Below are 25199 nucleotides of genomic sequence, written 5' to 3'. Positions count from 1 at the left end.
AATAGTTGAAAATTATAAAGTAATCCAAGCAAAAATTGAATGAGGTAATTTTTAGATAATTCTGACCGGTTTCACCGAGAGAATCAAAGTGTCCACACTGTTAAATAAATGTTATCTTTTGGTTTGGAAGAACATTTTCAATAATAATTTCCATAATACTTCGTTGATATTATGTTTATGCATGTTAATGCTGAACATGATTATCAATGAACATTTCACACGCCTTTCTGGGAACTGGATACAATAGACAAAAGAATAAAAAATATGGTGTACATCATTCAAGATCCTACATTCACACGTAAAAGACACCTTAATCAAATAAGAAAGCATCTGTTGAATGATCCAAACTATGCATATCATAAAGAAAAGGTCATTAAGATTATATATGATACTTTCGACATGAAACTACCCCAAGCAGCTTTAGAACGCGGCCGATTTAGGAAGGAAAAGTAAAGGCATGGTTGATATTTATTTGCTACCCACATCAGCAAAATGTGGCACAAGGCCGGAAAGTGGGAACCCCGCAGGCTCCCCTAAAGGAGGGGCACTCCTGCAATTTTAAAAATTGCCTGAGTAACCCCGTCGGCATTCCCCGGTCAGGGCGCCTCAGGCAGCAAGCAATAAACTTGCCCCACCGGAAAGCCCGGTGGCAAGGCCTGGGAGGGTGGACCTCCTAGGTATTACCCAGGCGGTGTACCTCAGTCCAACAGGTGCTGGGCCGGTTCCCGGCCCCTCACCTGTTGGACTGAGTGTCAAGTGACGAATCCTTGACTTGACTGGTCAGATATGTGGGGTTACCCCCACATCTGGTCTTTGTGAGTCATGCCCGGCCCCACCGAAGGGGGTGGGAAAAATCGTACTAGTAACTCTGGCAGAGTAAGGACTTGGGAGGGGCTGTTATGGGGGAGCCTACACATTCACTCATAATTGACTTTTTAACCATTATAAAAGCCCTCAAAGTTTCTACTATCGCAAGGAAATATCGCAATCTAAGGCAAGATTACAGACTGTCTAACTCAACAATTAGTAAATACCGACAACCTTTCTGTGTATTTGCTTTCTCATACACTATATTCTTTTCTACCAAAGCCCGTTGTTTGAGTCTTTTTTTATACCCTTTCCTAGGGCTACAACAGTAATTTTCACAACTCAAACGTTATTCTCATTGAACTTTTATCAGTTAGAAAATTCTTCTTAAAATATGCTCGTTCGTATTTTCATGCAACTTAAATCACCCCCAAAATATTCAAGGGTTAAGTTTTAACTTACTATCACTAAAACTTAAACTATAATTAGAAAAAAAAAACAATAGTCTAATTTGTTCAGTGGATTTTAAGAATTGATAAGGATTCTTCCTCCGATTGAATATTTTTGTTAATAGAGTTTTTGAATAAGTTGCCAGATATGTTTTATTACAGTTCATTTTATGGTGGAATTTGATGATTTAATAAATAATGATAAATAACAAATTCAAGGGAAGTTTTGGGAGCTTTCAGAGGAAGCATTTAATAGAATTTTATTGCAATATTAATATTGCATTAATATATTGTTATATAGTCACGTCATTGGATTAAAAAAGGTTTTGTTTTATTTTTTTTAATTTTAGCCAAAAATCGTCAACATTTTGTTTTATTTTTATTTGAAATTGTTGTCAGCGAAGATTTGTGTACGAAGAGACAGTGAGTGAGAAAGAGAGAAAGAGAGAGAGAGAGAGAGAGAGGGGGGGATTTGTTTATTTTCTTATTTATTGTCCATGTGAAAGTAGAAAAAGAGAAAGGGAGAGAAAAGATTTGAATAAAAAAAGGAAAAGTGGACAGCCTTTTAAAAGAGAAAGAGATTAAACATTTATCAGCACGTGTGCATGAAAACAAAGTGTAAAGAAAGATACATTACACAGCACGCCGCACGCGTGTGAAAGAAACGTTATTGGCCATGAAGAAGAATAAGGAAAGCAAAGGGTAAGAACTGTTAGAAAATGCCCCGAGACGGCGAAGGGAGCACAACAAATTTCTGTTGCATCTATAACTGAGGCAGACGAGAAAATACGAAGGTAGCGGAGGGAGAGAAATGGCTGAGAAGGCGACAGCCAGCGAAATACTGCTACACCTTTAAATGATATGAAATACAGAATCTGAAATAAGGAGATATCACAAATAAGAAAAGAGAACAATAAGAAATAAATGGAAAATATATCTCAACCAGCGTAAATAAAATAGAGAGACCAACAGTATATGTCTGCAATGTATCGGCATTTTAACATACGAAAAATGAACAAATGAAGTAAGCGAGGGCAAAATTCCACTATATCTCCAAGAATGACGACGAATGATAAGAAAGAATAAGAAATAAATAAAAGATATTTTTCAAACCAAAGAAATATGAACTAGCATTGCCAGATAAAGAAAAAGTGAAAATAAAAATCCCCATATAAAAGAAAAGAACTGTAAGCTATCTTTGTCTTCTCTCTTTTGCTGACAGTAGCCAGTCTGAGAAATTGTCTTCAGATAGATGGGCTGCCGCATAGCCGCCTTTCAATTGGGTGACTAGACATTGTAGGATCAGGTGGTATGTGTCTTGGGGGTGGGTCTTTGCACTTTGGGCAGATTGGGGAGTCTAGTTGTCACCTGTGTTTGTTTACAACAGTCCTGCAGTGTCTTGTTCTGATCCGGTTTGCAGCTACCCAGTGCTTCTTACTATTTGTAGCAAAATCTGTGAGGCACAAAGTTGGGTCTTCAATGATGTCCCCTCCCTTGGGAGTATAGTTTTCCATTCCTCCTTCCATTTCTCAATTGGGTAGAATTTTTTTATTTTTGAGTTGAACAAGGGCTTTTGGGACTTCACTCTGGTGGTAACTGGGGCATCTTTTAAAATTTGTTGGATTATTAAAAGCCTGGTGTCCTCTTCGACATTATATGCAGGCTTTAAAACTAAGAGTGATCCACCCATCAGGGATTAGAAGCAATTTAGAGACTTTCTGAATTCCCTCATGATCAATTCTTTTACACCGCCACTACTGGAATACAAATTTCGCTGAACAATTTTAATGGACTTTTTAATTGCATATATGACGATTTTTCGATCAGTGGATTTAATCTAAAAATAAGTCTGTTGCCTCATAACTTGATTATCTTTTCTTTCGTTTAGTTTTTCTTACTTTTAGTTACATCTATAATCGATTTTTTATTAGTAAAATTTATATTTTTTAAGGGTGAAGTCTCTGTTGCTTTGCATGTGTTCGTCGTTTGTCATTGTTTTTACCTGTATGTTGAGAATGAGATTATCCCAATCTTATGTTTCAGTGTAATTTTCACCAGGAATCCTGGGAAATTTATTTATATTAATTTTTTACGTTCGTTTTTCCACCATTCCTAGCGGAATTAATAATTTGCATTGTAACAATATATATATATATATATATATATATATATATATATAGTAAGTAATTTATAAAATATATATGGCGAATAAGCTACACTGAATATTCTGCGTTTCATCCAACTATAGGATTTGCCAGGCTTATGCGCGAATTCTGTGGTTGCTTCTTGTTTTTATATATGTTGAGGATTTCTAGTTGGCCAATCAGCTTTCTAGTATCCACCGCGCCCCTTCCTATCAGCCAACGGGCATGCATTTTATCAAACAAAGGATCTGTTTTAGAACTAGGTTAGTGGTTTTAGGTACACGTTCTCCTTTTTTCTTTTTTTTATACATATAAATATACCTATGTGTACACACATACATGCACATACATATACATGTATATATATATATATACATATATGTGTGTGATCGTTTATGTATATTCATGTTTATTTAATTTATTTATTTGTTTTTTTCTATTGTTATTGTTAGTTTTAAAGCTATTTTGTATCGCTATCCTAGAGTAATTTTTATTTTGTGAACACAGTTGTTTGCTATTTCCTGCCTACAGTTTAATAGATTTTGAGGTTCTTTAAAGTACAGGATAGAAAATTTTTCATAGAGGCATAATTTACATGGGTCGTCTAAATGTCTGCATGTGGTAGCTTGTCTCATTATTTTCCATTCGACTACCGGCGAATGTCTGCTTTCTTTGAGTTCCCAGTATTTATTCGCTAGTGTTGTTTTTATACGGTGTTTTTTATTTTTGAATGTGCTTTTGTGGTCATAGTATCGGGTTTTGAAATCTAAGGAAGTCATGCCTATGTAATATTTCTTGCTATTTGGGTTTTCTTTCGCAAATATTGTTGCTTGATAAATTACGCTTTTTGTTAGACATTTATTTTGGGCTGGCCAAAATGTGCGGTGTCTACAATTGCATTTATCTTGTTCGTTATAAGTATTTTTATTTATGGTATGGTTGTTCTTGTCCAGGTTGCTTTGTTATTATTATTATTATTATATTCAGTGTAGCTTAATCGCCATATATATTTTATAAATTACTAACTAGCTCTACCTACGTACTCAGCACCTTTGAAGTAAATAATTAAAGTTTACACATAAATCTATACTTTCGTATATTAAATTTATGTGAATAAATGAAGTAGTTATATATATATATATATGTGTGTGTGTGTGTGTGTGTGTGTCTGTCTGTCTGTCTGTCTGTCTATGCATGTGTATGTTTATAGAGCTATTATGATCAATGAATTGAGGAAAATTTATATCTATCTATCTATCTACCTATCTATCTACCTATATATATATATATATATATATATATATATATATATATATATATATATATATATATATAATATAAAGCTGAATGTTTGTGTGTGTGTGTGTGTGTGTGTGTGTGTGTGTGTGTGTGGTCACGAATTAGTTCCTATATTGTTGACTATTTTAAAAAACTGATTACATATAATGATAGAAGATTATCGAGACAAAGGAATGGGTATGTTTGATTTGGCAGCACGGTGGTTAATTGAAATTGTGCGGTCTGCGTTCGCGTCTGGTACACAAAGTATGGAAATAAAAAATGTAAAAATTAAAAGAAAACGTTTACTAGTGTTTTTGATATAGATGTAACTAAGAATACTTTGATAAGTATGTTTTAACTTAAATAGGGAGTGTATAATAAAATTGTGGGGTCTGCATTCGCGTCTGGCCTCCATAGAATGGAAATAGGCACAAACTTTAATAAAGACTTTTCATATCTATCTGCGTAAGTATACTTTGATAATTATGTTTCAGTTTGAAGAAATATGGTATAATAAAATTATGGGATATTCGTTTGCACCTGACCTCCATAGAATGGAAATATGTCACAAAGTTTAACAAGGTTTTTTTAATATAGATCCACAGAATATTGTGATAAGTGTTTCAGTGTGAACAGGTATGGTATAATAAATTATGGGGTTTATCTATTTTATTTTTACTTTCATCATATTTTGCTTTAGTTTTGATACCCCCAAATTCGAAGCTATCTTTTTACAACCATTCCTTTTCATAAGCTATCATACTTTCATAAATCAGAGTCCATTTTCTGTACACTGTTTTTGAACCCAGTTAACGACGGGTACTTTTGTTATATAAATATATATATTTATATGCAAAATACATAGATTGCATGTCATCTTAGTTTTTACCAATCCCCCCTCTTTGTTCCCATGTAAAGTATTCGTGTGTGTTTTAGATATGAATTAACTTGAGTCGCTCATGCAGGTTTTATGGTTATTGTTAGATTAACTTCTGACCTAATTATAATTTAACGTCAAATTGAGCATTTACAAAAATAAGCACCTTTTTTTTTAAATTGTGGATTGTAGTGGTCACTAACTAACCCTAACCCTAACCCTAACCCTAACCCATCAAGTGTAAAGCATGAGAACAGGAAGCATATTTTTATGACATCCTACACGCAGAGTGATGACACATTATGAAGATATCATATTTTCTCTGCAAACTCTGAATGTGCATTAATGTTGATAATGGATAATGGATGGCAGGTTATCATTGACTTTCTTTCATAACAAACGAAATGATAATTTGCATTCACGAAAATCATATGAAAAACTTTATTTTTTGTTGCTGCCATGATAAAATTCTTTCGTCGTTTTAGAAAGCAATGGTTTTAATTTCCATGCACTTAGAATGGTGAGATATTTTTTTTTATTTTGAACATGTTTTATTATAAAACTACTGACTGTCAGAAAGATATGATGATTGATGGACATATGCTTAATTAAATTAAATATTTCCTTTGAAGAGAAGAATTCCAAAAATCTCTTGTTAAAATTCCCCTCAACAAAACCTCGCCCCAAAAAGAAGAATTTAATAAATGATACAACACAAACAATTCACTTATAAAATAAAATTGACACATTATCTTTTTAAAACAATCATCCAATTGCACAATCAACATAGCTATTTCATATATGTTACAGCTTGCTTATGGAGAATATTAATTTTTACTTATTCTCTGTAGCAACAATATTGCTGCTTATTCTGTGTAATATACCATATTTCCTTGTCAACTGCAACATGAATATAATATGACGGCGGCTTTCTTCAATGAGAAAATCAGAATTGTTTTTTACTTTATGTTTCGAATTTTTTTTTACATGAGTATTGATAATTTGAATTGTTCTGATTATTTAGAATACTATTCGGACTTTGGCTAGTGTTTCTACAAAGTTTTAGCGATGTCATCTCTTTGGTTCTCTCAATACAATCTTTCCCACTTTGGAATCTTTACAGAATTTCGAATGGAACCCCTTATATATATATATATATATATATATATATATATATATATATATATATGTGTGTGTGTGTGTGTGTGTGTGTGCGTGTGTGCGTGTGCGTGTGTGTGTGCGTGTGTGTGTACTAGCTGTATTCTGTCACGTGTTGCTGTGACTCAATTTGGTAAAATTGAAAAAAATCTCAAAATGAGAAAATGCATGTTTCTTATATGCTTAATTTCCCATTACTTGTGGATACACAATTTTTTTTTATTGTTCCATTTTCTGAGCAGATATAGAGATTTTCTAGCTTGCTGACTCTTGAACATACAACAAAAATTATCCATGTGAGAAGCAGTCAGTGTGTAGATGTAAGCCACACAATTGTAAAGATTGTCCCTGAGCTTTGTTGATGGTGATTGAAAACGACAATTGAATTGGGAATTGTAATCTCCTAAATTGAAATGGCATATCCGGTGGAATTGTAAGAATGCGTGGAATGAGAACATCTTCATCTTTTAAAGGTTCTGACAAAATTGTTGCTTCTACAATGTTGTTCATTAATGTTTTTTACTGCAAGCCAGGTACCACTGCAAAGCTTGGGTTGGTTTATATTTCGCAACATGATAATTGGTATAGCAATTTTCAATTGCAGTACATGCTGTGGCATCTCTGGTAAATCTAATTAATTAAGAAAGTCTGTTGGATATTATTGGAATTATTTTTATTACAGATTAAAGAAAATGTTATTTGAAACCAAAACATGAGATACCGCTCTACTGACTGACAAAGTCGTTGATCGAGATTTGAGAGAACAAATCTAAAACTGAAAAATAATGATTGAAAATGAAAACCCAATTTGAAATCAGCACCACGCAATTAGGTTATGACACCTGTTTGTATGCTTGTCTCATTTTCCTTTGTAAACCGGCATTAGTAATCAGTTATGTTACAAAAGATTTTAAGAATCTGTTTGACTATTGAAGCACTTGTTTAATGATATATATTTAATTTACTTTCTCAGCAGCTTACTAGAATTTTATGTCATAGTCACTCTTAAGTGGTCAATATCTTACTTTTTCATTACAAATATCGTTTTTAGGAAGATATATTGGCATATTCAGTTAAACATAATAGGAATGTATTCGATCACCGATCATTGCTTTACAACAGCCATATTATCAAAAAATAATTCATATAATTATTTAACCAACTACTTTACTGGATATGGCCATTTATCATAGTCTTCTAGAACATAAGTTTTACATATCTTTAATGGTTCAGGTGTGAAGATGTTTTCATTTTTTCTTCAAGAACATGTATATTCATGAAAAAGTATAGCAAGAATTTTAACTTAATTAAATATATTTCATTTACTTAACTAGCAGAGTTCTATTTTCTTTACTAGGAGTTCATTCTAGCTCACACAGAGGTTTGAAACGCCTTCATCTACCAGGATCTTATAATATATATTGTTCACTTAAATTTGATAGCATTTGCCGTAATTTGAAATCTATGTTATATTATATGATTAAACGAAATAAATATGCAACTAATGTACTGGTTTTATGTAATTATCAATAGTATTCATTTATGTATCTTTAAAAATTATATGTTTGATATGCCCGAAAATACAGTGATTTCTTCAGCTCTCTACTATGTGTTTTTTTTTCGAATGTTCAAGATATAACTTTTTGTTTTTGTTAAAGTATTTCAATGAGTCAGAATTTTACAAAAATTTCTTACGATCTGAGACGATCGATTCTTTGTTTCCATTTTTTATAACATGATCTTATTATTTGTATTTGGATTATTTAGATTATTTGGACTACTATTCTCATTTTGGGTGTTATTGACACAACGATTATGCTGATATAATCCCTGCACTTCTTCTGATATATTTAGTTGAACTCAGAGATGTTTTATGTCAGGCTCATGAATTTGTATAGCCTTTCGAATAGAAATCTTCGTTTAATACATAGGGGTAGCTTTTTCTCGTCACGTCAGCCATGATTAGATATAAGCCTTAAATAATTCTTAGATTTTTTTTTTTTTTTACAAAGGAGTTACATCTTATCAAGGCCCAGAAACCACTTAAGGATAAGGATTAATGAGGAGATGATAGTCATTGGAACAATAGCATAGTTATCCTTAGTTGTGGAAATTTAGTAAATTGGATTACTTAAGAAGATGGCTCATCAAGAACTTGTTTATGTTGAAGACGACCATATTGTAGTCAGTTGGAAAGCAGGCAAATGGAACAGATGTTCACAAGCGAGCAGTTCTAAGAAAGAAGCGTTTTTTATGGAATCCACGTTTAGGTTTAGGCACAGATAAACAGTGGGGGAAATTATTGATAGTGGTTTCAGATAAACAAGTGTTTTTCGTAAAAGTTTTGCAAGAGCAGGCCATAGATTGGAGTGCAGGCGAGCACTTGCCATGAAAATAATAATACGGCAAAGATAGGCTAGCAACGTCTCTTCTGTGAAAAAAAGGTTGTAGGGAAGAGAAAAGGGCACCCCCTTCTAGGCTACAAAGTCTGTTTTGAACTATGTCAATGCAGAATAGGATGTTTCGAGCAGCTCCTGCCCAAATGTGGCAGCAGTATTCCATCCTAGGATGTAGTTGGCTCTTATACAGGTAGAGAATTGCATCGGCAGTGAGATATCTACTGGAGTGGTAAAATGATTCCACCATTTTTCCAGCAACCTTGACAACGGATTTGATGTTTATGTTCCATTTCAGATCAGGAGTAAAGGTCAGACTTGTCAAAACATGGAGCTTCCCCAAGACGAGAGCCATTCATTTTAATTGATGCAAGACGGGAGTAAGAGTATTGATGATGGAAAGATAGAAGCTTGGTTTTAGATGCATTAATATCAACCAGCCACCCTTTTCCCCATTGCACCACATGCTCAAATACAAATTATCAAAAATACAAAAATCTGAAAAATAATGTTTTACTCATTGATACTGGAACAGGTACAAATTACAGCAGAGAGGCCAGGAAATACTTATAGCTCAGTAACTTGCCAAGTGATCACATTGAAAATGAGAGGTCAAGGTGAGAATTGGATTGAAGTAGAGAATCATTAAGTACTAATGGAGCAATAAAAATGTTATATGGGTCAGTGATGATTAGTAGATCTATACAATCGATAAATATAAATCTTTTGAGTAGAAAATGCCTTCTATAAGATGGTGAGAAGAAATAAAACTGGTTGTTTGGCTTTGTGTGTTTGTTTAACAGATAATCAATTCATATAGTATTGTTTTTCAAAGGATTTCTTGTAGTCATTGTATTCAATTTGTTATTTTTACTCAAAGCTGAAGAAAATTACTTTCCCAAGAGTATTTATTTATAAATGGTTATAATAAATCAAATTTGACTTGAACGCAGCATGCTCAAATTCATAGTCCCTATTTATTTGTCTTCCTATGTAGGCAAAGTTAGAAAGAAGTAGGAAAATCCAGATCCCTGGGAAAGAGGCACTTATGATGGGGGACAAAATAAACATTGTGTCAATCTAGAAAAGAGATGCTACATCTTCATTATGCCATTTTATTGGGGAATGAAAAAAATCTAAAACCATACTAACACAAAGAAATAAGTGATTATAGATTTGCATATTGCTGTCAACAGCTGAGCTAAATTGGCACTAATTTGGTTTGTTATGCGATTAATATGTGTGTCACCATGTAGAATGATAGAATCAATCTAATTCAATATTATGAAAATAAAAGAGCAAGAAGTGGACCCCATGAGAATAGAAAGTAGATTTTGGGTTTACTTTCAGCAGTCTCGTAACTCTCGTTTCCTTTTTTTCCTTTAGTCCTCACATTCCATGAGCGATATTTTTGATAAAGGGGAAAGTATTACTATTTTCATGGTCAGAATCTATCCATCTATCTTACTGTTGGTTAATTTTTTACTTTTTTTTAGCTCCTTACATCAAGTGGCTTCATGCTTTCTCTGGAGCGATTTCCATAAAAACTCATTTCAAGTTTATATCTGTTGCAAATAGCTGAGGATATGCTTTAGTCTGCACAGCATTCATTTTCACAACGTTTCGGTCGATATAACCTCTGGTCTTCTTCAGGTGCATCTTTTCGAGCTTGGCTGAGGAAGAACAACAGCTTGGAGATGTTGATACTCCTCTATCAAAGTGACAAAATATAAATTCTGATTTGTTACTCTTTTTTCGTGATCGTGTGATGATCAAGTCCATTTGATATTCGGTTTGTGTACCATGTGACTCAATGTTATCATCCGATTTGAAATTAATCTAATGCTTTCTTTTCCATTTGTACCTGCAATAATCACAAAATACAATGCTGCAAATACCGAATACTCTTCTTGATGCCTACATTATATCACAATGTAAAATAGAGTTTCTGGAGAGTACACAGGCACTACAATTTCAAATGAGCAAAATTTATGGATGAAAAAGTAAAGAAATAAACAAATAGAAAAGTCCGCATTAGTTATCACAAAAATAATATAGGAAAATCACTTTTTTTACAATAATCGATAAAGATTATAGAGAGGGTGAGGAACTGTCTTAATGCCCATTTGATTGTAACAAAAATGGAGTTTTGGACTGGTGCATTTGCGCAATTCTTCTGCACCTTCAGTTTCTTTGCAAATAATTATATGTACAGTTCCCACACTGAGATTAAACTATGTATTTATTGTCTCTATAAACACACAACAGTCCTTATCCATGAAATTCTTTATTTGGCTAATCGACTCTCATGTTCTGATTTATTTACTTCTCCCACACCTCTCATCATCCCTCACCAACTCCCTGCCTTCTTTGAATCTCTTATGCCTATGTAAAACTGATGCTTGATTCATGCAATCTGGTCCAAAAGAAGCATTTTTTCCAAGTTTAAAACAGAATATTGTTGCATATCCTTCTTCTCATATCCAATTTGCATTTTTGAAATTCATCAGCCGTTACACCCAGGCTTTAGTCTAGTGTATCGACATCCTACTCTAGCTGTTCATTTAAACATGAAATTATAAATTTGTCAGCCATCTCATCTATGTATAACAATAACATACTAAATTTTCAAGAGTCTATGACAATTTTAAATGCCTGTACAAAAAGTCTGGAAATTTATTGAAAGAACCTCGTATATAAATAATGTTAATGTAAGCATTTATACACATAAATGACATTATATATTTATATATTCTCACCATTTAAATCTCTGTTCTACATGCGGCATATATGTATTTATATGCATATATCAACATATCTACGTATGTATATATATATATATATATATATATTAATTTATAACATATATGTATGTATTTATGCACCTATATGTATGTATATATATATATATATATATATATATATATATATATATATATAGTTTTCTAAGTATTTATGTGTCTATTTATATCCAATATTAATTTATACACATATATAAATTTATATATTTATACACATATATGAACATATCTATTAATATATATATATATATATATATATATATATACATATATATAGGTGCATAAATACATACATATATATGTTATAAATTAATATATATATATATATATATATATATATATATATGTATATATATATATAATTATTCCATTTATCTGAATACACTGGTGTCGATATGTATTTTCTAACGCATCCGGCCCAACACACGCATACTTATATACGTCATTAATGAAAGCAAATGCAAAACGAAAATAAGAAAACAATTTTCATTTGGCTAACGTTCGATGTGTTCTTTATCGATTGCACATTCTCATTTAAATATATCTTATCTTAAAATTTAAAACAAGATGGCATAAGTTTTAAAACTATATTTATTGCTTTTCTATGAATTCATTTATGGCATAGTTGTGAGCTTTTATTGGAAATGCTTTCCCTGGTCTAGATTATGAATTACTTGCCCTCAAATATGAAGAATCTGTCAAAACCTCCAAGAGAACCATTCTTTGTCCTTGTCAAAGTTAACAATGGCAACTTCCTTGTCTTTTCTGAATAGACGCTTAATTGCCTCGGCACAAAAATATTCTATGGTTTGTTTTTGAGATGTAATTTGTTTTCAATTCGTCAAACTTCTTTTTTTATCGTAACGATTTCAAGATAAAAATAGATATAATTGAGAGCGTTTCAAAAATATATACAGTTGTATATTTTAGTCAAGTAATAGAAAAAAATAATAATATGATAAAAATTGAAATATAAATATGAATATCGAATAGGAAGATGAAAAAACAAATAACCGAAAAGGAACTAAATTAAAAAGAAAATTAAAATGAATCCAAAAAATTTCAAGAAACAAAGAATAACAAAATTAGTAACTAATAGACAATCTTGTAAAATATAATAAAATCAAAAACGTAAATAAATTTAAATGATGTATACGAATTTAAAAAACATGGCAACAAAAAAAAGAATTATAGTGACTTCAAAGACTGTTGAAATGAACAACATTGATTCTGGACAGGATGCAGTTACAAACATAACAAAACAATACTAGTCATGATGATTGTAATGATAATATTCAAAAGAATATTAATCAGCTGCTATAATGATAATGGTGGCAGAAGTAAACTAATATTTTCGGAGCACATCAATAATAGCCGTTCAAATTTATTTCAAAGGGAAATAAGAATGGATCGTAATGAGAAGCAGATGTGATTTCTCATCAAAGAATACAAACTCTGATTCAAAATCAATTATCACATGATTTTGTGACTTGCGCCTTTTTCTAATTCTTCTGTTTTTCGTTATATTTTCCTTTGGATTTTATTTTGGGCCTCGCTTCATTACTTATTTTGATTCGCATTTAAACTGAAGGCGAACGTGTACGACATGTCACCGCCCCTTCAAGTAAACTTTTATTTTCATTTTCTTTTGAAAAATTGATAATTATCAGTTATGAAGTACATTTTCAGATTTTTTAAAAATATGAAAAACATTATTTGTTTAATATTTAACAGAGTGATTCCTTTTTATATAAAATAATTTTTTACCTTTTTTTAGCTGAAATAATTTTGTTTAGCGACACGTCTTTGTGGACCATTTACATACCAAAATGAACATCTCTCTAAAAATTAGACAGTATTTTTTTCCAAATAAATTTTAGAATATGAGAAATTGGTATTCAATCAATATAATAATTTGAAGATTTTCTTCCCAAAAAATTGATTAAAAAAGGTTTAAGAGGATAGCAACAAAAAGAAACAGTCATTGGAAAAGGGAAAATAGGGAGTGCGAATGGCAAGTCTATTTTCTAGGAGACACCAGCACCATTCTTGATGAAGAATATGAATAAAAAAGAAACAACTGTAAAAAAAAAATAATCTATTTCCCTGTTGACTGTTTTTTATTATTATTTATTCTTTTGTATTTGTTTTTGCTTTTTGTAATAATGAATAAAACAATAAAGAAATAATGAAATGAGTCATATCAAAATTTTATTGCAAGATACAGAATATCATTAGGGAACTGTTGGAATGACACGTATACTTTCTGTTCTCTCTTAAATCTACGAAGCCTAATGAATCAACATTATTTGAGTAAATGTATCCACTTTAACATTTCAAAAGCTTAATTGGAAAGACACAGATGCTAATTAAAACAAATGATCGTATATATCTTAATTATAAAAGCATTCCAAAAATAACTCAGTCAATTTTGTTGAAATTTGTATATGTACTAGCTAAAGTATTTGTCTATGCGTGGCATGAGACAAAATCTTGGATCGCCTTTCCTCATAATATTTCATATCCTATAATGAAATCATATGTGTTCTTTGCACTAAATTTAAGTTGTGTTTGATGGATGAATAATCCTTAAAATTTATTTATGCTATGCTTAAATCTTGACAAATCTCTGGTTGTGTGTATAACCTTTTAAGTGGTATTTTATGACTTAGGAGGAAGATTAAATCTGGAAGTATACGGAGTTGGGTGCAAAAGAGTTGAAAGAATGAATGAGAGTGCTTGAGTGTGTAGATATAGAACAGTTGAGGAAGCAGAGTCAGTTGATAGGAGAAGGTCAAGGAAAAAAATGTGAAGAAGTGAGAAGGATGAAGTTTTGGGATAAATAAGAATCAATAAAAACCTGGCACGACATAGGTTAGTTTGGAAGTTAAATTCTTAAAGCTGCCCACTGTGTGCCACAAAAATGGTGATAATGATGATAATTACCAAAGCGACAATGATGACATTTAAGTTAGAAGTTAGAATTTGACAAATTTGCGTGATAGATTAGAAAAGCTTAAAATAATATGAGGCTGTCCCCATATGGGAACGTTGCTTAGTTATGACCAAAATATTATATAAGGATTGCAGAAATTTATATTTGAAATAGGAAAAATTATTACAAATGAACTGTTTCAGAATAAAATTTTAAAATACCATATAAGGTAATATTGCCTAAATGCACAAAAGTTGGTTGTGGCTTTTGAATCATCTTCTATAATATAACTCTCAGCTGTCTGTTTAAATGTATGTATGTATGTATGTATGTATGTATGCCTAAAACTTTTGACAGAGGCAACGGATTTTCACGAGGTTAGTATCCTTTTTAAGCGCGACCTTTCGTACGACAAAAATCAAAAAATTAGCCAAAACATTAATTTCTTCACCTTGAACTAGGCACTTTTCTACAGAGAGGGGTCGCTTTTTTCGTCGATATTTTCGGAAGTCATCCCCTCTTTTCGATTGACTAGCCTTAATTTAAACCTTTGCCAATTCTGATGTTGCGATAGGCCCAACGGAAAAGACGTCACTTTTTTTTTGTTGTTTTTTTTCACGTTCTTTTCCTCCATCACGGTACGGGTTTGAGCCTGCCTGCCTAGTACCATTTTTTTTTCAACACGCACCTCCAAGCATCCGGGCAACACCGGGCACCCAGGTTAGTGTATTTATAAAAGTCATATTTTAATTCCGTATCTGATAAAAAAAAGCACCTGGAAAAAATAAATTTGTATTTGTTAAAATGAAAAAGTTTGAACCAATAATTTCTGCAAAGCTAAAGATGTTTATTTATAATGTGTTCGTACATAGAAAGGCTGTCGAGTTAAATGTTAAGTAATTTATCTTTCATAATTTCTTGTAGCATTAGTAATTATCACTATCAGGCATTTTAAATATTATAATTAGAGTCTCCTACTCTCTGCGGATTAATATTGAAACAGAGTTGAGCAAAGTAATTTTTTAGATTCTTTTCTTCAGTGGTCTTATTTGGACATTGGGGGATAATTAAATTACATAAATGGATTGCATAGTTCAAATGACACAGTTGCTATACGATAAATATAGATGGTGTTAATAGAACAGTAGTAAAAGGCTCGATTGATTGATTTTGTACAGACAGCTTGGTAATACTCGTATCTTTGTTGGTGTACATATTTTTAACTAAATAAAGATAGAACTTATCAAAATAATGCAACATGGAATGATCTCGATCTTTATGAAGTGAAGAATGCTTATATATTCCTATGTACAGCATTCATTCCTATACTAATAAACTCATCGCTATGAATTTTGGAACCCAGCTATCGTAAAAAGGTAGGGAAGCCCTTTGTTAAAATATAGATACTCCGATTTTATGAAATTTTAAAGAAAAGTACAAACATCAATACATAAATATTCTCTTAATTTTATTTTCTTTTGAATATTTTAAAGGGTTTTTAATGGGGTATTACGACTGAAAATATCCTGTACCTCTACAAGGTGACCATTCGCTCATGTATGGAATATTGTTGTCACATTTGGGTTGGTGTATCTGCTACTGGTCTCTCACTCCTGGACAGGGTTCAAAAGAGAGTCGCCAACTTGATAGGTCCTGAACTGTCATCTAACCGTCATTCTCTATCCCATTGATGAAATATTGCATCCATCTGCCTGTTTTACAAGTATTTTAATGGTGGATGCTCCCACGAACTACAAGCCATTGTACCCCCTTTACATAAATACCCCTCACAAACGCAACAGGCAGCAAAATCCCACTACTACAAAGTAGAGATCTCTAGATGTAAGAAGGCCTTCTACTATAATAGTTTTTTTGCCAGAATGGCTAGACTTTGGAACTCTCTTCTGGGTTCCTGCTTTCCCAACTGTACTGATATGCAGAAGTTCAAGCGTAATGTAAACAGACATCTTGTTGCTCAACTCCCTACATAGTATACCTGCAATCTATAGCCCGATAGTAGCCCCCTACATCAAAGTGGCACTGCGCCTCGTTTGGGGTGAAAATGGAATTAAAAAAAAATTTCAACTACATATTTGAAAAAATCTAAATATATCAAATTGTTTTAATTTGATCTGTGATGGGCATGTGCAGAAGCGCTGAAGACTTGTATATCAATGTCTTAGTTGGGTCTAGGTATGGCAAAAAATGAGTTCGTCCAAGTGCTACAAAAAGATGACGCCAGAGGTGTTCAGCCAGTAACTGTTGAGGTTGCTCTGGTAGCGTGTCGGGTCATACTGATAAAGTTGTTCAGGATTGTGTCAGTTCGTATTGATGGAATTGTTTGATATCATGCCGGATTGTATCAATGGAATTGTTTGCATCATGTCGGCGGTGGGTTGCCAGAGTTGTTCAGGATCATGTTGGGTCTTGTCGGTAGAATCGTTTTGGACCATACTGGGTTGTGTCAACAGAATTGTTCAGGACTATGCCAGGCCATGTTGATGGAAGTGTTTGGTACTGTGTCGGTTCGTATTGACGATATTGTTCAGGTTGAGTCATGTAGATGGAAGCGTTCAGTATACGTTTTTTGCGTTTCAGTATACACTTCAGTATGCGTTTCAGTATGCGTTTTTTGTTTAGTTGACTTGACGATTGTTGCAGTCGTACTGTCGCATGTGATAACAATATATATATATATATATATATATATATATATATATATATATATATATATATATATATATTGTTATCATATGCGACATATATATATATATATTTCTTTTTGAGTAGTCATCTCTCTTCTCTCGTTAAATTACATGAGCTATGCATTGAATTTTATCCATCAAATCTTCATTTGAATCTTTGTAAATGAACATAAAAGTGGTGCAAAAATGTTCTGCTCGGGGAATTAATATTATCATTTTGTGACTAATGTTTTACTTGTATTATATACAAATAAATGGTTTCCATGTAACGTTAATGCCATCTATATTGTAAATAACATCGCAATAGCATTTTGTTTTCAACTTTTTGTTTAGAACTATAAAATGTAATAATTGAGACGAACTGGGATAGACATGGAACATATATATCCATTCAGCTCAGATTAGATCGTTTGAATCAAGAAAAAGTGAACTTTCAAAGACCTATCTTGTCTTGCTTTTTTGTTCTGTTCTGAAATCTTTGTCAAATATGCTGTTAACCAATATCGTCTTGTTACATGTAAAACGGAAAGAAAAATAATTTCACCTATGTAAACGAGAACCTCCCAAATTAAAATCTTGAATAATTATCTAAGCTCAAATGTAAATTAATATTAAGCCGACTTCACAAATTGATAAAAGTTAAGTATTGGATTTTAATTATAAGGTGAAGCTCGAATTATTCAAACTCGAGATATATAATGCCAAAACATCCACCCATTAATATGGGAGGGGAGAGTATCTTCAAAAGAGTCCTGAATTGATAATTGAACCCCGGACTCTTGCTAAGTAGATAATAATAGGTCCCTTATACCCCCCCCTTTTTTTAATGGAGAGTAGATAATACAGTGGATGTGTTATCGGCAGCTCCAGTAACTCTCGCTTCTCCTTTTTTTGTCCCTCAGACCTCATGTAAATGAGTGATTTTTCTGACAAAGGGCGAAGAAAAAGCTGCTTTAAAGGTCGGTAGAACTTGGTAAACAGTAGTCTGTGATGTCGGAAATTTTTCTGTCTCTATGTATATCCTTGTGTTCATGTCACTAGTAAGGGTGCTGGAGGTAAACGTTTCGCCTGGGCTGACGTTATGCACCTGATAGTCAGGAACCCGAACCTTGGATTAACCACTAAAGAGGCTGTCCTATCAGCAGGTGCAAAGTACTGGGACTGCTATATTGCCATTTGGTGAATGGACTCTGAACCATGCAGTAGTTTCTGGTGGGGCCTCTCGATGCCATACTAGTGGGTAATTGTTACGACTTTACCTTTTCATGTGCTACAAACAAAAAAAAAAATTCCTATCTTTTTCTCTCTTACTTTCCCTCTCTGTACTGCGCTAACCGAGTATGCTGACCTGTTCCAAATATCCCAAAACCTCACCATGAAACATCTCCAGAAAAAAAAAACTCGAATAAACCTAGAACCCCATCTTCCAACGTAGACCCCTACTACCATGTCTCAGGGGTCTATGTTCCAACCTTCCAGAAGTTGAAACCCAATTACATGAGACGACACCGGACATATTCTTTCTAAGCGAAACTGGAATAGGGCCGACCACTTCCCTAGATGAGTTCATAATTAACGGATACTCTAACTTAACATCTAAATCTGACCCCCAAGATCGCCATAGGCATGGAATATGTGCCTACATTAAAGATGGCTTCCCATGTGGCAGGGATATCTCTAGAGAAGATTCTAATTTACCTTATATGTGCTTCCGGGTTGCACTTGCTTACACCACTGCATTTATATTTGCCTTCTATTGGCCCCACAACAGCGGAGTTACTATCTTTAAGAGTATATCTGAGAAAATAGACCACATCCTGTCTGCACACCCCTAGGCAAACATCCACATCTGTGGTGACTTCAACGTCCATAACGTGGAATGGCTGACCCACTCAAATAAGACGGACGATGAGGGGAGGTTCTGTTATGATTTTGCCATTGCTTATGACCTCACTCAGATTGTTCACAAGCCCACCCATGTGCCCAATACTACAGGTCAATATGCAAGCCTCCAAGACCTTTTTCTCTCAACTTCCCCTGAGCTATGTCCATGTTCTATTCTATCTCCTCGGGGATCTTCTGACCACTCAGTTGTATCAGTTAAGTTAAAAAAAAAATATGTAATAAGTCTTCAGACGTACCTCTCCACCGTAATGTATAGCGATATCTATGGCTGACTTGGATAGCTTCCATACATTTATATCTGATCTACCTCTGCATTCCATCTTTAAAAAGGATGTGTCCTCTTTAGTATCAGACCTCACCGAATGGTTAATTGTAGGCATAGATCGATTCATACTATCTAAAAAATTCCAACAAAAACCTAACAGCCAACCATGGTTCTCCTCGGAACGTGCTGCTGCCATCGTGCACAGAAATCACTTTTTCCATAGCTACCAATGTAATAGATGCACTAAGACTAAAGCTGCTTTCAGGAACGCCAGCAACCACGGTAAAAGAGTAATAAAAAAATGCAAGAGAGCTATATGCTCAGTCTGTTAAATCCAAAGTAGCTGATCAGCGGCTTGGTTCCCACCAGTTTTGGCAAATAACAAATAGGATCCTGAACAGAACTGTGCATTCTATCCCAACCATTATAAACGGACCAGAGGTCATCTCGTCAGCTTCAGACAATGCCAAATTATTTGCCAAGAACTTTGCAGCTAATTCTACCCTATGCGACGAAGGCCATCAACTCCCCATATTTCCTCCTATAACACAGAACACGCTAGGTAAGATACAAATATCTGTGCGTGAGATCGCCAAGCTAATCAAGAACCTTGATTCCAGTAAAGCAACTGGCCCTGATGGCATCCCAATTATAGTGTTATAAAAGCTTCAACCAGAACTTGCTCCCATACTTACGAAACTGTTTAAATGTTGCCTTAAGGAGAAGTGCTTTCCAACACCCTGGAAAACCTCATCAGTATGCCCTGTATTTAAGAACTCAGGTGATAAGTCATCTCCCTCTCAGTACAGACCAATAAGTCTCCTGTGTGTCATGAGTAAGTTGCTGGAATCCATATAAAATAGAGAAATAGTCATCCACCTCAGCAGAAATAACCTTCTTAGTGACATGTAATATGGTTTCCGTTCTGCAAGATCTACCGCAGATGTGCTAACGGTTATATCTCATAGGATTAGTGAATCTCTTGAAAAAGGTTTCCTTTCCATGGAAATTGCTCTTGACATATCAAAGGCCTTCGACAAGGTATGGCATAAAGGCCTACTTCACAAGATTTCCAGCTACAGTATAACTGGAAATATTCTCTCTGTCATTATATCATTTCTCTCTGATAGGCTCATAAGAGTAGTGGTCGATGGACAAAAATCAGAGGCCTGCAGTATTAATGCTGGAGTCCCTCAAGGGTCCATCCTGGGACCAACTCTCTTCCTGATCTACATCAATGATCTCCCTAAACACATACTTAAATCATTTGTTGACATCTATGCTGATAACACGACCATCTACGGCAACACATCAAAGGCTGTAAATGACAAAGCTCTCTCTGATTCTCTTTCCTCTGATCTCGAACGAGTGGTTCAGTAGGGGAAGACATGGCTGGTTACCTTTAATGCATCTAAAACCAAACTCCTATCTTTACATCATCAATGCTCTGATCCCCTATCTGGCATCAATTGAAATGGATGGCTCTCGTCTAGGAGAAGCCCCATGTTTTGACAAGCTTCTGGGCTTGACCTTCACTCCTGATATGAAATGGAACACGTACATCAAGTCTGTTGTCAAGGTCGCTGGAAAGATGGTGGGATCCTTCTACCGCTCCAGAAGATATCTCATTACTGATGCAATTCTCTATCTATATAAAAGCCAAGTACGTCCAAGGATGGAATACTGCTGCCATATCTGAGCAGGAGCTGCTAAAAACAGCCTATCCTGCCTTTACAGAGTACAAAATAGACTTCGTGGCTTAGTGGGGGATGCCCTTTTCTCTTCCCTGCAACCTCTCTCCCACAGACGTTACAAGCCTATCTTTGTTTTCTCGTTATTTCCATGGCAGGTGCTCGTCTGAACTCCAATCTCTGGTCCCCCCTCGCCAATCTTTTATGAAAAACACCCGTCTAGCTGAATCCACTGTCAAAAACTTCCCCACTCTTTATCTATACCTAAATAACAACCTAGATTCCATGAACAAAGCTTCTTTCTTAGAACTGTACGCCTGTGGAACTCTGTTCCGTCTGCCTGCTTCCCTCCTGACTACAACTTGGATGTCTTTAAGTCCAAGTAAATAAATTCCTAATGAACCGCCCCCTTAAGTAGATACTTTAAATATCCACACTAACGTACTGTACTTGCAATAACCCTTATCCCTGAGTGGCTTCCGGACCTTGATAAGTGGTGACCACCATGTAAAAAAAAAAAAGACAAAATCCCAAATTAGCCTCTTTCTGCTCTTTAAATCACTCTTTCTTTCTCCTTTTTGCTATCTTTCTCTCTTTTGTTATGATATCTATCTCAGCTACATGTGAAATCGAATCACTATTTTTGGTGTTATATCTTTATGTTTATAATTCAAATGTTTTTATTCGTTCTTTCCTTTATTACCTTTCGACTGAGAATAAATAGACTTTTTAAAAGTGCTAATGGATCATCGCTTATGTTCATCCGAGGGTAAGGGTTAATGAGTTTCTCAAATGGACGGTGAGACAACAACGTTATGATTGGTGTAAAGATGGTTGAAAATGGGCAGAATTCGATTATATAAGAGGATGTCCCAACAAGAAGCTGTTTACATTAGACTTGAAAACCACTAACTGAAGTACCTTTGTGGTATTGCGTTTTATAGACGAGTAATTCTTGGGGAAAAAAAAAAAACTTTGCTCATGGAAATTCCATTTAGTTTTGGATACACACAGGAATATAGGAATATTATTTTCAGTAATTGTAACTAGATTAATTTTTATTGAGAATGTCTTACAGGGGGAAACTAGAGATTGGAGTTTAGCCGAGCACTTATGGTGAAAACAAAGACAGAGTAGAAAAAGATAAGCAAATGATGCCCTGGGCAACGACTCCCCAAATTAAAACATTTTTCAAGCAAAACTGTTGCGTGCATAATGGACTATGCTAACTATTAGATAAACCACGAGGATAATACTTTTGTGGAGGAAATATCACAATCTGAAGCGAGACTACAGCCTGTTTAACTTACTAGTTGGGAAGCACAGACAACCTTTCTTTTATTTAACTTTCTTGTAGATTATATTCTTTCTACTTAAACCTGTTGTTCGTGTCTTTCATTATGACTCTTTCCTATGACCGCAACAATAACTCAAACCCAAAACTAATGAATATCGAAACATCTGTTTTTTTATGAGTAAAATACATAGAAAAATCCTTAGAGAAACACACATTAATCACCTCAGCAACTAATATTCCCAAATACTCAAAAAAGGTGACAAGAACTAGTCTTTTAACATGATATAGCTTTAGGCTATATAACTATGTGTATGCAAAATTGAAACGTTCAGTTGAAATTCTGTTAAAGCTGTTAATATGGCAACTGAATTTATATAGTTTTTAAAAATGTAATTTATATTTGAAGTGCCTGAAAAATAATTGAAATTAATTTTTTATTTTCAATTTTAATTTTTGTAAAGAAGAAAATGGACCTTGGTTTTACTTTTGGCAGCCTTGTAATTATCGATACTCTTATTTTACCCTTTAAGGGGAAGAATTGCTGTTTTCTGAGTCGGAATCTATCTATCTCACGCTTATCAATAACTAGTTTTTAACTCTGAAGTAATCGTACTCCTTACATCAAGTGCCTCTATCCATTTTTAGGAGTGATTTCCATAAAAAATAAAAATTTCCATTTAATATTTTAAAATGTTTCGCAATTATTTAAGCTTACAAATACATGAAATATATCAATTGATATACAATATTACTTTTTATGAAATCTTTATTTTGGACGTTTATTTTTTAAAATAACATCAGTGTTTATATAATTTCAGTTGATCTAGACGACAGGATTATTTTTTTTAACTTTTAGAATAATTTGATTCTGAAAAACAATTATTTTTTACTAAAAAGCAAATTTAGAATCATGACTCAAAAAGGGTTTTATAATTTAAGAGAAAAAATATTTCATATCTTAAAATAATTTTGTAAATATACTAAATGTTTATAATTAAAGTAAATTAAACAGTTTTCAGAGTATATTATTTAGAGGCTTTTTCAAACATAAAAACAAACAAATTCAAAACAATAAAATAAATATTAAAAATTAAAAGAAACATTAAAAATACTTGGAAAAATACTATAATCTTAAAAAAAAAACAATTAGTAAAACTTTTAAACATTTGAAAAATAAAATAAATGTAAAAATATATAATGAACAAAAAATCCAAATTTGATGATCGAAAAAAAAGCCCAAATTTAAAAATGAAATAAATATAAATTCAAAAATGATCTCGAAAAACTAAAAAAAACCCCAATAAAATAGAATTAATGAGAATGAACTTTTATTTATTTATTTGTTATTAAAAATAAATGAATCAATGTTTCTTTCTGCGTCTCCAACACGGGGAGCAATAAAATAACTAACGAAAGAAATAAGAGAAGTGGGAGAGAGATACTTGGAAGTTTGATAATTAACAAAAGGGAAACACACACATGCGAACCTTTTCTATTCCCAATGTGATATTCTGTGCAGAAAGTTGATTGTCTTATTAAAATTTTAACGACTGTGTTTTGCCAACATAAACAACTGTCCTCTGCCAAGTCACAGACCTAATAATTTCATTGTAGTGACTGATTACATGATTACTGGCACACTAACATACAAAATGGGAATTGGTCCGTTTCATGAAAGATTTGATGCCTTTCTTAGATCCCTTGATACCAATCCCTTTTTCTTCCATTAAAAAAATAATTAAAGATAGTAATCTCTTAATTGAGATATGCCTCCATGGCTTTTAAATCCTCATCCTTTTAATTCTTGTTGGAATGGAGAACAAAAAAAAAAAAAAGATCAATTCCATTTGATTTTAAATGAACCTCAATCCGCAACAAATCTTATTGCTTATCTAAAATAATAATACGATTGGGCTTAGTGTTTATCTAAAATGCTAATGCTCTTTAACTAAGTATTTATCGAAATTGACAAAGTTATTGAGCTTATGTAGCAATCATCATCATCATCATCATCATCATCATCATCATCATCATCATCATCATCACTATTTCGATTGATATGCTGGCATGTATTGTACAGCTTTTAGAAATTGCCTACTTAACAAACATATAGTAGATATTTATCTCTCCTCCTATCAATTTCATCAACTTACTCCCTTTTATCATTAGCCTTCCCCTGTGAACTCACTCTACTACTTCAACTCTTTTAAAGCTACTAACATATAAACGATCTTAATCCTGATGTCCTGGAGATCATCCTACATGGGACCTATGATATTAAATGGAATATCATTGGTCTGTCAGAAACTAAAATTGCTTTTGAACACATAGTGCATTATGAACTTTTCTCAGATCGACTAGATCTTTTAATCTTGAATAGGAAATTTGCCAAATTAATTTTCATACAATGCTATTTTCCAGCTTCTTCATACCTTGAAGCTGGAATTGATAAAGTATATGTTGAACTCCATGAAATTCTAGATGAACC

At 33.3% G+C, this 25199-nt stretch overlaps 1 protein-coding gene across 2 annotated transcripts in view; it reads left to right on the top strand.

Annotated features, from left to right (window-relative positions):
* LOC145284706 (uncharacterized) overlaps positions 1-25199 on the top strand; it is a 2222015-nt gene that overhangs the window by 196242 nt on the left and 2000574 nt on the right. The window lies entirely within an intron of this gene.

The sequence above is a fragment of the Euprymna scolopes genome, chromosome 9 (genome assembly GCF_053919585.1).
Source record: "Euprymna scolopes isolate OS-2025 chromosome 9, ASM5391958v1, whole genome shotgun sequence".
Classification (NCBI taxonomy): Eukaryota; Metazoa; Mollusca; class Cephalopoda; order Sepiida; family Sepiolidae; genus Euprymna; species Euprymna scolopes.
Note: the sequence above shows the minus strand (reverse complement) of the source record. Positions and strands in the feature narration are given on the sequence as shown.